Source organism: Notolepis coatsorum (genome assembly GCF_963971535.1).
Source record: "Notolepis coatsorum genome assembly, chromosome: 2".
Lineage (NCBI taxonomy): Eukaryota > Metazoa > Chordata > Actinopteri > Aulopiformes > Paralepididae > Notolepis > Notolepis coatsorum.
The window spans coordinates 144,900,252-144,917,833 of NC_140166.1; positions in this window are offsets into that span (position 1 = coordinate 144,900,252).

Here is a 17,582-nt window from a genome sequence, read left to right on the forward strand (position 1 = left end):
CTATTTGAGGCACAGGGGCGACGCAAAGAGGGTCGCGTCCTTCCCGTCTTAATCATCGCTCCGAGACAGCCGGAGACAGGGAGATGGGTGGGCGGCGCAGAGAGGGTCGCAACCTCCCCGACATCATCGCGGGACGTCCAGCACTCCGGTCACCACTACGAGACAGCCGGAGACAGGGAGACAGGAGGGCACGCAGAGAGGGTCACATCCTCCCGGCCTTCATCGCGGGACGTCCGACACTCCGGTCAACACTCCGGGACAGCAACTCACAGGGAGACAGGGAGACGGGACAGGCGTTAGACAGCTCGCGTGATTGTAGTGGGCGGACATAGCAATAGATACAAGTGGTAAGCATATGTGTGAATAGAGTAGATATATGAAGTAAGCATATTATGTGAATAGAATAGAAGTACTTAACCCAGCAATGAAACCACGTTGACAGACCACGGAGAGAAGATTGTAAGGAGCTGATCCGTGGCCTCGTGGTGCACGTAGAGCAGTCTCTGCAATCTTGGCCAAGACCCAGATCTCTGACATCAAGGCCACCTAATCATCCCTTCCCCATAATTGGCTGATATCAATCTCTGTCTCCTGAGCCGTTCAGCCATTGTGTAGTGTGATGTGTGCCTGGTGCCAGTGTAAGGCAGCCATTGAGCCTGTAGCCCAAGGTTGGGTGCTACCAGTGGTGGTGAAGGAGGCCATTTCCACCCTACATTGTAAGGCGCTTTGAGTGTCTAGAAAAGCGCTATATAAATGCAATTATTATTATTATTATTATTATTATTATTGTTATTATTATTATTATTATTATTATTATTATTATTATTATTATTATTATTATTATTATTATTATTATTATTATTATTATTATTATTATTATTATTATTATTATTATTATTATTATTATTATTATTATTATTATTATTATTATTATTATTATTATTATTATTATTATTATTATTATTATTATTATTATTATTATTATTATTATTATTATTATTATTATTATTATTATTATTATTATTATTATTATTATTATTATTATTATTATTATTATTATTATTATTATTATTATTATTATTATTATTATTATTATTATTATTATTATTATTATTATTAGTGTGGGTGACCTGGCGAAGCCAGGTTGCAACCCACACTATACATATCCATACTCTTTTTATTTATTCTTCTTTATTCCACCGATTTTGACAACAAACTCCTCCCAGACCGTTTGCGCCCCATACACGTGAAAGGTATCAAAACGACCGGCTTGCTCCAACTCGATAGGCTATTCGAACTCGTAAAGTTTCACCGCACCGTCTGGCTACGAATCGACTTTAAACGGTAAAATTTCGGTCCCATTGGGAATGCATTGCATTTTAGAGTGTAGCAGCTGAAATAATCTTTTTCCCCCTACCTTGGGTGAATTGCGAGTGTGATCTCAATTTTGGACGTAGAAATAAAACAAACACATCAAAACGATGACACGGCTGTCAGCCCGCTCACAAAAGAAAAATAAATGGAATTGGACATTTATATCTCAACTGACGACCATTTGTTTGAAGGTTCTCCTCCCCATTGACCGCCATGCAATCGCACTCTAGAAATCACTTTTTTCACACTCTTTTTTAGCCTTCTGTTCCGATCGCCGAAGGAGTGCCACAATATCGCACGAATGTCACAATATCGCGCACAACCCTTCGCCTACTCGTTGTAGTGCTCATGTGCGCGTCACAACGCTTCATCTCTTATAGTTTTCTTTTAATCAACGTGACAATGCAGTCATGCATCTGCCTCCATAGAAATGCATTGGATAGAAAATATGCAAGTCATAGTGATTGCTTCACCTGTGTGGCTCATGGCTCACTCATGATTGGTTCAGCTGTGTGGCTCGTGGCTGAGCTGCCAATGACCTCATCCACTTTAACCCATCATTGCCCATCACTGTGTTGCAGTACTGAATTGCTGGACAGCGCCCTCTGTCTTGTGGGTTGTGTCATTGTACTCAGTAGGGATATCCTCTTTCATTTGTCATTGGTCCATGTTGACCACCTTTCATTGGTCGATGTTGACCACTCCCCCGATCCTTAGACCACGCCCCCTTAGGCCACACCCCCTCAGTGTATCTCTTGAACCGTTTGTCGTAGAGACTTGCGGATTGTGCCATTGGTCGATGTTGACCACCTTTCATTGGTCGATGTTGACCACTCCCCCTGTTGACCACCTTTCATTGGTCGATGTTGACCACTCCCCCGATCCTTAGACCACGCCCCCTTAGGCCACACCCCCTCAGTGTATCTCTTGAACCGTTTGTCGTAGAGACTTGCGGATTGTGCCATTGGTCGATGTTGACCACCTTTCATTGGTCGATGTTGAGCACTCCCCCGATCCTTAGACCACGCCCCCTTAGGCCACACCCCCTCAGTGTATCTCTTGAACAGTTTGTCGTAGAGACTTGCGGATTGTGCCATTGTACTCGGTGTAATAGTGTAATAGTGTGTAATAGTGTAATAGTGTGTAATAGTGTAATAGTGTAATAGTGTGTAATAGTGTAATAGTGTAATAGTGTAATAATAGTGTAATAGTGTGTAATAGTGTAATAGTGTGTAATAGTGTGTAATAGTGTGTAATAGTGTGTAATAGTGTAATAGTGTGTAATAGTGTAATAGTGTAATAGTGTGTAATAGTGTAATAGTGTGTAATAGTGTAATAGTGTAATAGTGTGTAATAGTGTAATAGTGTAATAGTGTGTAATAGTGTAATAGTGTAATAGTGTAATAGTGTGTAATAGTGTAATAGTGTAATAGTGTAATAGTGTGTAATAGTGTAATAGTGTAATAGTGTGTAATAGTGTAATAGTGTAATAGTGTAATAGTGTGTAATAGTGTAATAGTGTAATAGTGTGTAATAGTGTAATAGTGTGTAATAGTGTAATAGTGTGTAATAGTGTAATAGTGTAATAGTGTGTAATAGTGTAATAGTGTGTAATAGTGTAATAGTGTAATATTGTGTAATAGTGTAATAGTGTAATAGTGTAATAGTGTAATAGTGTAATAGTGTAATAGTGTGTAATAGTGTAATAGTGTAATAGTGTGTAATAGTGTAATAGTGTGTAATAGTGTAATAGTGTGTAATAGTGTAATAGTGTGTAATAGTGTAATAGTGTGTAATAGTGTAATAGTGTGTAATAGTGTAATAGTGTAATAGTGTGTAATAGTGTAATAGTGTGTAATAGTGTAATAGTGTGTAATAGTGTAATAGTGTGTAATAGTGTAATAGTGTAATAGTGTAATAGTGTGTAATAGTGTAATATTGTGTAATAGTGTAATAGTGTAATAGTGTAATAGTGCAATAGTGTGTAATAGTGTAATAGTGTGTAATAGTGTAATAGTGTGTAATAGTGTGTAATAGTGTAATAGTGTGTAATAGTGTAATAGTGTGTAATAGTGTAATAGTGTAATAGTGTGTAATAGTGTAATAGTGTGTAATAGTGTAATAGTGTAATAGTGTGTAATAGTGTAATAGTGTAATAGTGTGTAATAGTGTAATAGTGTAATAGTGTAATAGTGTGTAATAGTGTAATAGTGTGTAATAGTGTGTAATAGTGTAATAGTGTAATAGTGTGTAATAGTGTAATAGTGTGTGTGGGTGACCTGGCGAAGCCAGGTTGCAACCCACACTATACATATCCATACTCTTTTTATTTATTCTTCTTTATTCCACCGATTTTGACAACAAACTCCTCCCAGACCGTTTGCGCCCCATACACGTGAAAGGTATCAAAACGACTGGCTTGCTCCAACTCGATATGCTATTCGAACTCGTAAAGTTTCACCGCACCGTCTGGCTACGAATCGACTTTAAACGGTAAAATTTCGGTCCCATTGGGAATGCATTGCATTTTAGAGTGTAGCAGCTGAAATAATCTTTTTCCCCCTACCTTGGGTGAATTGCGAGTGTGATCTCAATTTTGGACGTAGAAATAAAACAAACACATCAAAACGATGACACGGCTGTCAGCCCGCTCACAAAAGAAAAATAAATGGAATTGGACATTTATATCTCAACTGACGACCATTTGTTTGAAGGTTCTCCTCCCCATTGACCGCCATGCAATCGCACTCTAGAAATCACTTTTTTCACACTCTTTTTTAGCCTTCTGTTCCGATCGCCGAAGGAGTGCCACAATATCGCACGAATGTCACAATATCGCGCACAACCCTTCGCCTACTCGTTGTAGTGCTCATGTACGCGTCACAACGCTTCATCTCTTATAGTTTTCTTTTAATCAACGTGACAATGCAGTCATGCATCTGCCTCCATAGAAATGCATTGGATAGAAAATATGCAAGTCATAGTGATTGCTTCACCTGTGTGGCTCATGGCTCACTCATGATTGGTTCAGCTGTGTGGCTCGTGGCTGAGCTGCCAATGACCTCATCCACTTTAACCCATCATTGCCCATCACTGTGTTGCAGTACTGAATTGCTGGACAGCGCCCTCTGTCTTGTGGGTTGTGTCATTGTACTCAGTAGGGATATCCTCTTTCATTTTTCATTGGTCCATGTTGACCACCTTTCATTGGTCGATGTTGACCACTCCCCCGATCCTTAGACCACGCCCCCTTAGGCCACACCCCCTCAGTGTATCTCTTGAACCGTTTGTCGTAGAGACTTGCGGATTGTGCCATTGGTCGATGTTGACCACCTTTCATTGGTCGATGTTGACCACTCCCCCTGTTGACCACCTTTCATTGGTCGATGTTGACCACTCCCCCGATCCTTAGACCACGCCCCCTTAGGCCACACCCCCTCAGTGTATCTCTTGAACCGTTTGTCGTAGAGACTTGCGGATTGTGCCATTGGTCGATGTTGACCACCTTTCATTGGTCGATGTTGACCACTCCCCCGATCCTTAGACCACGCCCCCTTAGGCCACACCCCCTCAGTGTATCTCTTGAACAGTTTGTCGTAGAGACTTGCGGATTGTGCCATTGTACTCGGTGTAATAGTGTAATAGTGTGTAATAGTGTAATAGTGTAATAGTGTGTAATAGTGTAATAGTGTGTAATAGTGTAATAGTGTAATAGTGTGTAATAGTGTAATAGTGTAATAGTGTAATAATAGTGTAATAGTGTGTAATAGTGTAATAGTGTGTAATAGTGTGTAATAGTGTGTAATAGTGTGTAATAGTGTAATAGTGTGTAATAGTGTAATCGTGTGTAATAGTGTAATAGTGTAATAGTGTGTAATAGTGTAATAGTGTGTAATAGTGTAATAGTGTAATAGTGTGTAATAGTGTAATAGTGTGTAATAGTGTAATAGTGTAATAGTGTAATAGTGTAATAGTGTGTAATAGTGTAATAGTGTAATAGTGTAATAGTGTGTAATAGTGTAATAGTGTAATAGTGTGTAATAGTGTAATAGTGTAATAGTGTAATAGTGTGTAATAGTGTAATAGTGTAATAGTGTGTAATAGTGTAATAGTGTAATAGTGTGTAATAGTGTAATAGTGTGTAATAGTGTAATATTGTGTAATAGTGTAATAGTGTAATAGTGTGTAATAGTGTGTAATAGTGTAATAGTGTAATATTGTGTAATAGTGTAATAGTGTAATAGCGTGTAATAGTGTGTAATAGTGTAATAGTGTAATAGTGTGTAATAGTGTAATAGTGTAATAGTGTGTAATAGTGTAATAGTGTGTAATAGTGTAATAGTGTGTAATAGTGTAATAGTGTGTAATAGTGTAATAGTGTAATAGTGTGTAATAGTGTAATAGTGTGTAATAGTGTAATAGTGTAATAGTGTAATAGTGTGTAATAGTGTAATAGTGTGTAATAGTGTAATAGTGTGTAATAGTGTAATAGTGTAATAGTGTAATAGTGTGTAATAGTGTAATATTGTGTAATAGTGTAATAGTGTAATAGTGTAATAGTGTAATAGTGTGTAATAGTGTAATAGTGTGTAATAGTGTAATAGTGTGTAATAGTGTAATAGTGTGTAATAGTGTGTAATAGTGTAATAGTGTGTAATAGTGTAATAGTGTGTAATAGTGTAATAGTGTAATAGTGTGTAATAGTGTAATAGTGTGTAATAGTGTAATAGTGTGTAATAGTGTAATAGTGTAATAGTGTGTAATAGTGTAATAGTGTAATAGTGTGTAATAGTGTAATAGTGTAATAGTGTGTAATAGTGTAATAGTGTGTAATAGTGTGTAATAGTGTAATAGTGTAATAGTGTTTAATAGTGTAATAGTGTGTAATAGTGTAATAGTGTGTAATAGTGTAATAGTGTGTAATAGTGTAATAGTGTGTAATAGTGTAATAGTGTGTAATAGTGTAATAGTGTAATAGTGTGTAATAGTGTAATAGTGTAATAGTGTGTAATAGTGTAATAGTGTAATAGTGTGTAATAGTGTAATAGTGTAATAGTGTGTAATAGTGTAATAGTGTAATAGTGTAATAGTGTGTAATAGTGTAATAGTGTAATAGTGTGTAATAGTGTAATAGTGTGTAATAGTGTAATAGTGTGTAATAGTGTAATAGTGTGTAATAGTGTAATAGTGTGTAATAGTGTAATAGTGTAATAGTGTGTAATAGTGTAATAGTGTAATAGTGTGTAATAGTGTAATAGTGTAATAGTGTGTAATAGTGTAATAGTGTAATAGTGTGTAATAGTGTAATAGTGTGTAATAGTGTGTAATAGTGTAATAGTGTGTAATAGTGTAATAGTGTGTAATAGTGTAATAGTGTAATAGTGTGTAATAGTGTAATAGTGTAATAGTGTGTAATAGTGTAATAGTGTGTAATAGTGTAATAGTGTGTAATAGTGTAATAGTGTAATAGTGTGTAATAGTGTAATAGTGTGTAATAGTGTAATAGTGTAATAGTGTGTAATAGTGTAATAGTGTGTAATAGTGTAATAGTGTGTAATAGTGTAATAGTGTAATAGTGTGTAATAGTGTAATAGTGTAATAGTGTGTAATAGTGTAATAGTGTAATAGTGTGTAATAGTGTAATAGTGTAATAGTGTGTAATAGTGTAATAGTGTAATAGTGTGTAATAGTGTAATAGTGTAATAGTGTGTAATAGTGTAATAGTGTAATAGTGTGTAATAGTGTAATAGTGTGTAATAGTGTGTAATAGTGTAATAGTGTGTAATAGTGTAATAGTGTGTAATAGTGTAATAGTGTAATAGTGTGTAATAGTGTAATAGTGTAATAGTGTGTAATAGTGTAATAGTGTAATAGTGTAATAGTGTAATAGTGTAATAGTGTGTAATAGTGTAATAGTGTGTAATAGTGTAATAGTGTAATAGTGTGTAATAGTGTAATAGTGTGTAATAGTGTAATAGTGTGTAATAGTGTAATAGTGTAATAGTGTGTAATAGTGTAATAGTGTAATAGTGTGTAATAGTGTAATAGTGTAATAGTGTGTAATAGTGTAATAGTGTAATAGTGTGTAATAGTGTAATAGTGTAATAGTGTGTAATAGTGTAATAGTGTAATAGTGTGTAATAGTGTAATAGTGTAATAGTGTGTAATAGTGTAATAGTGTGTAATAGTGTGTAATAGTGTAATAGTGTGTAATAGTGTAATAGTGTGTAATAGTGTAATAGTGTAATAGTGTGTAATAGTGTAATAGTGTAATAGTGTGTAATAGTGTAATAGTGTGTAATAGTGTAATAGTGTGTAATAGTGTAATAGTGTAATAGTGTGTAATAGTGTAATAGTGTGTAATAGTGTAATAGTGTAATAGTGTGTAATAGTGTAATAGTGTAATAGTGTGTAATAGTGTAATAGTGTAATAGTGTAATAGTGTGTAATAGTGTAATAGTGTGTAATAGTGTGTAATAGTGTAATAGTGTAATAGTGTGTAATAGTGTAATAGTGTGTAATAGTGTAATAGTGTGTAATAGTGTAATAGTGTAATAGTGTGTAATAGTGTAATAGTGTAATAGTGTGTAATAGTGTAATAGTGTGTAATAGTGTAATAGTGTGTAATAGTGTAATAGTGTAATAGTGTGTAATAGTGTAATAGTGTAATAGTGTGTAATAGTGTGTAATAGTGTAATAGTGTAATAGTGTGTAATAGTGTAATAGTGTGTAATAGTGTAATAGTGTAATAGTGTGTAATAGTGTAATAGTGTGTAATAGTGTAATAGTGTGTAATAGTGTAATAGTGTAATAGTGCAATAGTGTGTAATAGTGTAATAGTGTAATAGTGTTATAGTGTGTAATAGTGTAATAGTGTAATAGTGTGTAATAGTGTAATAGTGTGTAATAGTGTGTAATAGTGTGTAATAGTGTAATAGTGTGTAATAGTGTAATAGTGTGTAATAGTGTGTAATAGTGTGTAATAGTGTAATATTGTGTAATAGTGTAATAGTGTTGCGGGTTGTGTCATTGCACTCAGTAGGGATATCCTCTTTGATTGGTCTATGTTGACCACTCCCCCGATCCTTAGGCCGCGCCCCCTTTTTGTATCCTTTGAACCGTTTGTCATAGAGACTCGCGAGAGACCCTCTCCCCCGTTGGCCGGCGGTGCACAGGCGTCACCCACACTTTCACAATTTCCCCCGCGCGGAATTGTCTAGTTATTATTATTATTATTATTATTATTATTATTATTATTATTATTATTAATGATCAACATTTATTTATTTTACTTACTCAGAAGCATTTTATATTTACCTAAACATAAAATCTGAGCCACTTATTTGTCAAACTCTTACCCCGACATTGTTGAAATGGTCTAACTTCTCAGAATGTCACTGGAGAGTCAGTTTACTGGGCGCTGACCTTGGTGATGAATCAAATACGTCATGGAGTGAAAATAAGACGTTTTATGTTCTAATCAAGACGTCAGCCCTCGGTAAACAGCTGACTCTCTATTGACATTTTGTGTTTGAGTGTTTGACAAACAAGTGGCCCGGATTTGATGTTTAGCTAATATAAAATACTTTTGAGTAAGCACAATTAAAAAATTTGTTAATAATTAATGTACATTTTCAGGGCGGCTGGGTGGCGCAGCGGTCTAAGTGCTCGTCACCAACGAGTGAGACACCGGTATCGAATCCGGCTGTTAGCGTTGCCTCCGGCTTGGGCCGGCCATCATACTGACTCAATTGGCAGAGTCAGCGGGAGGGGAGTCGATGGGTGGTAATCTGGTCGTTGTAAACAGCGACTCCTACAGGTAGGTCAGGGCGCCTGCACAGCAAGGACAGGAGATGTCGAGGGTAGTGTGAGCCTCCCACACGTTACACCTCGCCAATGAGAGTCCGCGCTGGCAGGTGAAAAGAAGTGGCTGGCTGACTCTGCATGTATCGGAGGGGACATGCAATAGATTCTTCAACCCTCCCTACGACCAACCAGTTGGGGGCACATGCGAGCAACGATCAAGACAGGGAAGGGGGGAATTGGCACGACTAAATTGGGATGGGAGAAAAACAGAAAAAGAAGGAGAAAAAGTAGATAAAAAAAAAGAATTAATGTTAATTTGCCCGGCTGTGATATGAAGTGAGCAAAGCATAGCAGTACATATACAGCTGTGATATGAAGCTAGCAAATAGTAGCAGTACATATACAGCTGTGATATGAAGCTAGGTCCATATACAGCTGTGATATGAAGCTTGCAAAGCATAGCGGTACATATACAGCTGTGATATGAAGCTAGCAAATAGTAGCAGTACATATACAGCTGTGATATGAAGCTAGGTACATATACAGCTGTGATATGAAGTGAGCAAAGCATAGCAGTGCATATACAGCTGTGATATGAAGCTAGGTACATATACAGCTGTGATATGAAGTGAGCAAAGCATAGCAGTGCATATACAGCTGTGATATGAAGCTAGCAAAGCATAGCAGTGCATATACAGCTGTGATATGAAGCTAGGTACATATACAGCTGTGATATGAAGCTAGCAAAGCGTAGCAGTCCTATACAGCGTGGAACCAGCAATGGTAAACAGAGAATATAGCAATGAACACATATCATTGAGGCCATGATAGCAATGATGCCGTGGTTGGATGTCCAGATGAGAGGGATGCTATTGAAGGCTCATGTTCTTTTTATACATTGCTTTTATATTATGTATATGATTTATATGGAATGCATGTGCAGAGCTCTGCAGATGTAGGCCATGTACTTTAGGACACGTTTCTATGTACGATTCATGTTAACCCAAGTACAGACTCTCTCTCCCTCCTCCCCGCTCTCCCTGCCTCCCTCTCTCCCTCTTCCCCCTCTATCTCCCTCCTCCCCTCTCTCCCTCTCCCTCTGTTTCTGCCTTTCTCTCCCTCTCTCTCTCCCTCTCCCCCCTCTTTTTCTCTCCCTCCCTATCTCTCTCCTCTCTCTCCCCCTTTCCCTCTGTTTCTGCATTTCTCTCTCCCCCCTCTTGCTATCTCCCTCCTCCCCTCTCCCTCCCTCTCTATCCCTCTCCCTATCCATGGTTCTGCCTCTCTCTCTCCCTCCCTCCCTCTCCCTCCCCATGTTTCTGTCTCTCTCTCTCTCTCTCCCTCCCTCTCTCTATCTCTTTCTCTCTCTCTCTCCTCCCTATCTCCCTCTCCCTCCCCATGTTTCTGCCTTTCTCTCCCTCTCCCTCTCTTTCTTTCTTTCTTTCTCTCTCTCCCTCCTCTCTCTCTCTCTCTCTCCCTCTCTCACCTCTCCAGTTGTTCCTTTAAAAATAGTTTTTTAAACAAAAGGGCTCCCTCTCACCCGGCCAACATCAACATCTAATAAAGCCCAAAGATAAACACTGACCTGGGCTCTGCGGCGGAGTGGATTTCATCCCTGGGGAGCGTCAGCCAACTCCCCCCCATCCGCCCAAACACAAACCTGCTGCTCTCCACAGAACCACCAGAACCACCGCTGCCCTGTTAGTCTGGTCAGTTTGGGGCAAATATGGGGTCAAGGCTGCAAATCATGATTAACATTTGAGCCAATGTTTTTCTGTTAATTTAGGGTCCAATAAAGAAAAAAAAGCAATGTAGTTAAGGCCCCTTGTGCAAGGACTGGGGAGTGAGGGTGACACACAGCGCCCTTTCTACCATCACCTTACTTATATATATATATGGTAAATATATGGTAAATATATATATATATATACTAATATACTAATATATATATATATATTAGTGCTGTCAATCGATTAAAATATTTAACTTGATTAATCGCATGATTGTCCATAGTTAACTCGCGATTAATCACAAATTAATAAAAAATAATTCTACCTTAAACAGATCTTTTTCAAGTTCCAAGTTTTAACGGTTCCCGGTCGCGGCTCACGGCGCCGTGATGAAGTGACGTCATCAGTTTGTGCCGCTCTGTATCGAAAACTTAGTCCATTTCCGGGTTTTCTTCGGCGTGGCATTATGACGTGGCCTTGAAACTACACGCTACTTTTTATTTTGTGTTGATAAACCAATAAATGACTCAACCAGGATAATTTCAATTCGATGCTAAATAAACGTTTACGCACGCGTAAAATGTGCCAGATTTAATTTGACATGCGTTACATTTTTATCAATATATTGGCAATTTTTTGTGCTAGAATGAAACGGAACAGATTGGGAGGAAGTGACGAAGGAGGCGGAAGTTACTGCCAGAAAAAAAGAGTAGAACAAGCCTGCACATGAGTGAGAAATTAGTAGTTAGTAGTTCGACTTTTATAACAGTAGTAGTAGCAGTAGTAGTAGCAGTAATAGTAGTGGTAGTAGTAGTAGTAGCAGTAGTAGTAGTTGTAGTAGCAGTAGTAGTAGTTGTAGTAGCAGTAGTGTAGTTGTAGTAGCAGTAGTAGTAGTATTAGTAGACGTTTTAGTAGTAGTAGTTTGAGCTAACGTTGACGATCCATCTTTGGTTGGTGATGATGACTACAACGAAAGGTCCACTGATGACAACAATGAAAGGTAAAGACACTTATTTTGGACTTTGATTGCTTTTGTTTTAGTCAGACTTGTTGGGAAAGGCAAAGAAAGGCTTTCACATGATAAGTGCACATGATGAATGCACATGTACAGGATAAGTGTACATGATAAGTGTGCATCAAGAGAGTCCTTGTTGAATGTTGAATGTCTACAGTGAGGAGGAGCAAGGAGCAGAAGGAGCAGAAGCCCTGCCTTCAACCAGTTCAGTGAGACATGGAAGGAGGGCTAACCAAGACAGGTGAGACTTATTATTATTATTATTATTATTATTATTATTATTATTATTATTATTATTATTATTATTATTATTATTATTATTATTATTATTATTATTATTATTATTATTATTATTATTATTATTATTATTATTATTATTATTATTATTATTATTATTATTATTATTATTATTATTATTATTATTATTATTATTATTGCTTTTGTTTTAGTTATTACTCTGTTCATAAAAGTTGAAAATAATGTATTTTTACATGTCATTGTCTACAGCAATGATTTGCCTGGGACATCTAGGGGGGCAGGGCGTGCCCAAGCCAGATCCAGGTCAAGAAATGACCCAGACAGGTGAGAGACTTATTATGGATGTTTATTGCTTTTTCATTATTACTAGGTTTGCAGACTTTGTACGCAATATATACAGAATGGAATATTTAGTGTATATACAGTGTGTGTGTGTTGTATGAGCAGTGTTTTATATGTGCAATGTGTGTGCCATTTATGTGCAGACATGATGAGCAGCCTGCTCCAGTCCGACGCAGGACAACCCAGGCCAGGCCAAGACGTCCAGCCCAGGCAGGAGATCAGGCAGGAGACCAGATGCCCTGGAAGACCGACAGTGATCCTGATCCAGCCCCTCAGCCCCTCCGGTTCATGCCGTGCAGACCCCCAGGACCGCAGCTAGACCCCCATGCCATGTATACACAGGTAACACCTGTCAAAAGGCGTTACAGTTTGACAGGTGCAATATTTTTTTTGGATACGCCTCAGGCATCCTGCACTCTATATGACTGCACTCTAGTCATATGTGTACTGTATATATGTATATTGAATATCCCACAATTTAATTATTTAGTTGTTTTTTACTTTTTTACTGTAAAACTTTTTTTTAACTTTTTTTTGTAAAGAAATTTACCTTTACTGACTTTTTGTAAAAAAAAAAAGCATGCTGGTGATCATTTCCAGTTGAGAATCAAAAAAATGTCTGTTTATTACCTGTGTATGGAGAAAATAATGCTTTGTAAATTGAATTCTGATCTGTTCTCTTTTGTTTATGTAAATATGCTACCTGAGGGTGCATTTCCACTGTTTTATATCCTTGATTTGATATGTTTGCATTGGTTCATACTAAAAATAACACATTTTCTCAATCCGATTTTGTGTTTTGTGTTGTACATTATGCAGTATACAGTATATACAGTATTATACAATATGAAAACTAACTGTCAGGTCATATATGTGAGGCTGTGCTGAAAAAAAAGATACCAAACATACCATGGTAAAACATTTTAAAATGGGAATTATACAATTTAAATCAAAATTAGCCAAAACATTGAAATATCCCAGGACCTGTCTTATCAACATGCAAGTCAACAAATGCTTGCTTTATGCACTCATTTAACACAAAAGGAGGACCCTCATGCATTGCAAATTTGCATCAAATTCAAAACAGAGTGATGCACACATTTTTTTTTAAATAATAATTTAAAACAATGAATAAAGTGTGCATGAAATAATAGGGGAAAGAAAACGTTAGGAACTTGTTACATTCACCCACACAAGGGCTGATTAATCATTCTGTAATGATTGGGGTGCTAATGAAGGTGAGAACACAGTTTGCAGACAAGGGAGAAGGAACGGAGGCAGAGACGAGGAGCGATGCTTGAAGAAGGGGTGTTTACTAATGATCCAATATACAATAAAAATAAAAGACGCTACTACTAACAAAACAACGAAGGAAAACAAGAAAACGACAGGAGTATACAGGCAAGGACTCACTAGACATCAACGGGGAAGGCAGGCACGACACGGGGACAAACGGGGTACTGGAGGAAATTACACTACCAGGAAATGAGGACAAACAGACACCTAAATACCAACACTAATTAACAATGATCAACACCTGGCCAAAACACAGAATCACAAACACAACCTAGACACAAAAGCAAAGACACCATAAACACAACTAGACACAAAGGCAATGACACACAACAACCCAACAGGGGGGTGACATCAAACACAGACAGGGATGGCCCAGGATAACAGAATATTAGAAATCCAATCAATAATGTGCAACCAACATAAAATGGCAGACTGCACCATCGGGCTTAGGTCACCAGAGGGAGGTAGGGAGCCAATGTCAGGAGGAGAGCACTGTCCAATGTTATTCTCATGCCCGGTCCAGCCAGGACCGGGCCTTGGAACGTGACAACACACCCCCCCTCTCTCTCTCACACACACACTCTCCCAGCTCTCTTTCTCTCTTGCCCCTTCCTCATTTCTCTCACCCCCCTCTCTCTCTATATCTCACACACACACACACACACACACTCACACACACACACACACACACACACACACACACTCACACACACACACACACACACACACACACACACACACACACACACACACACACACACACACACACACACACACACACACACACACACACACACACACACACACACACACACACACACACACACACACACACACACACACACACACACACACACACACACACACTTCAGAAACAAACATAGTATCAATGAGAGCATCAATGATACACCTGAGTGGAGTCTAGTAAAAAAAAAATAATAATAATAAAAAAAAAATAGTTCTTAAAAGTTTATCGTGAGTTAAATAGAATGGCGTTAATAGAATCGGGCGATAACGCGGTAATACCGCGTTAACTTTGAAAGCCTTAAATGTTTATATATTAGGGCTGTCAGTTTATAGTGTTAATTATATTAATTAATTACACAGCAAATTATCGCGTTATGAAAATTAACTCAAAATGTATTTAAAATAATAATAATAATAATAATAATAATAATTTATTTTAATTTATTTTAATTTCATTCATTCCATAAGACCTGAAAAAGACCTGAAAAATCTAATCAAATTAATAAATGGAAGATGATTAAACAGAAGGTTTTGTGGATACAGTACTGAATTCTGCCATCCGGACACATGCAATTTGAAATATGATTATAGAATATAGAATATCAGGCCTAATCTGTACATATCCCTTACCTACTCTTACTAGTTACACTGCTGGCCAGTATGACTTACTACCATACCATGTATTTATACCTGTATCACTGTACATATTAATACTACAACTCTGTACATACATCTGATTGCACTATTACTCAGTACTACTAATTTATATATTTTATACCCAGTTTTATCACCTGTACATAGTATATATTGCTGTTGCACTTTGCACTCTGGTTGGATGCCAAACTTATTTTCCTTGTACTGTACTTGTGCTGCATGATGACAATACATTTGAATCTAATCTAATCTAATCTTTTTGCTGTGAGTGGTCAGCGGTCTGGTTTCTCAAACACATGTGTTTTATTTTCACCACAGTCATTTACAGTAAGAGAGACAAAGAGACAAAGAGAGAGAGAGAGAGAGAGAGAGAGAGAGAGAGAGAGAGAGAGAGAGAGAGAGAGAGAGAGAGAGAGAGAGAGAGAGGCAGAGGCCAAGAAAGAGAAGGGGAGACAGAGAGAGGAGGACAGAGGGCAAGAGAGACAGACAGAGACAGACATGGAGACAGACTAAGAAAGTCAATCTTTATTTATATAGTAACCTTCCATATAGTTTGAATAAGAAGAAAAAAGTGCCTCTAAAATCAAAATAATTATTTAAAAAAAACGTGGAGAAAAAGCGACGCTATTTCCCGACACCCGTGACGGCAGGTCGTCTGTGAGCGAAGGCAGCGGTTCACGGAGAGGCCGTGAGTAAAAAGTATGCAGAAATTATGAAATGAAAGTATGGGTCTTGCACAGTCTCTGGAGCGTAACAGTAAGAAGCATTTGTATAAAAGTATTCTGTACTTCTGTATGACAACTATTAAAGAAACTTGGGTACCGTCTCAAAATCTTACTCAAGTAAAAGTCCGAATATCTGGCTAAAAACACACTTGAGTAAAAGTCAAAAAGTTTCAACTTTTTAATGTACTTAAGTACTAAAAAGTAAAAGTAAAAACTTATTTTCTGACTGTCTATTCTTCTGATCGCAGGTGTTTAATCAAAGATCCCCGCTAGTCTTGCACAAGGACCAATCAGCATGGGTGTGGGCGGGATCATTTTCCATTTGATTGGCTGTTTTTAAATAAAGTGCGGCCGCGGGATTAATAACGTTAACGTTAGTTCGGCCAGAGAAACAAATATACTCATTAAAATTGTTGGACCTGCGAGATTTGTACTTTGTAGGTCTGCATTTTAAATGTGAGGTGTAAAAAGTATGTTTTTTTTTCTCAGAAATGTCATTGAGTAAAGGTACAAGTATACAAACCTAAGGCGGCTGGGTGGCGCATCGGACATTGCGCTCCTCACCAACGCATGAGACACCGGTATCGAATCCGGCTGTCGGCGTTGCCTCCGGCTTGGGCCGGCCGTCATACTAACTCAATTGGCAGATTTAGCGGGTGGGAAGTCGATGGGTGGTAATCTGGACATTGTAAACAGTGACTCCTACAGGTCGGTTGGGGCGCCTGCACAGCAGAGACAGGAAAATGGCGGGGGCAGTGTGAGCCTCCTACACGTTACTCCTCGCCAAATGAGAGTCCGCGCTGGCAGGTGAAAAGATGCGACTGCTGCCTCCACATGTATCGGAGGGGACATGCGATGGGCTTCTATCCTCCCTACAACCGGCTAGTGGGGGGCACATGCAAGCAACGATCAAGACAGGGGAGGGCAGAATTGGCACGGCTAAATTGGGATGGGGAGAAAAATTGAAAAAGAGGAGAAAAAGTGGATACAAAAAAAATTTATACAAACTAGGGATGTCCGATATTATCGGCTGACCGATATTATCGGCCGATATCGGCAGTAAAATGTGATATCGTAAAATATCGGTATCGGTTTAAAAAAAATAAAAAACAATAACAATATTTGTTATATATATATCCAGTGAAATTATTAGTTACCTGAAATTATTCAGTTTTTTGGACGGGGAAACCCTGCATATATTGGTATCGGTTGATATCGGTTGATATCGGTATCGGAAATTAAGAGTTGGACAATATCGGAATATCGGTATCGGTAAAAAAGCCAATATCGAGCATCCCTAATACAAACCTAATAATACTCGAGTAAAGTACAAATCCCCAAAAACAGTACTTAAGTATTAAGTACAATTACTCAAGTACTTCACACCCCTGCTCTTCCACGACATCCTCATAGCGGTGGACATGGAAGGTGTTCCTCGCGGCGCTCTCAGACGGCAGGTGTTCCTCGTCCACGGGGGGAAATCGCTTCACGGCAGCTAGATAATATACAACGTTCATAAAAAACAGAAAAGTACGGGTTGAGAAGGCAAACACATCAGAGGCAGCTTTAATAACATCTCTTGCCGCGACCGCGAGACAAACTGGAACAACATTATAACGGCAAAAAATAAAAGAAACC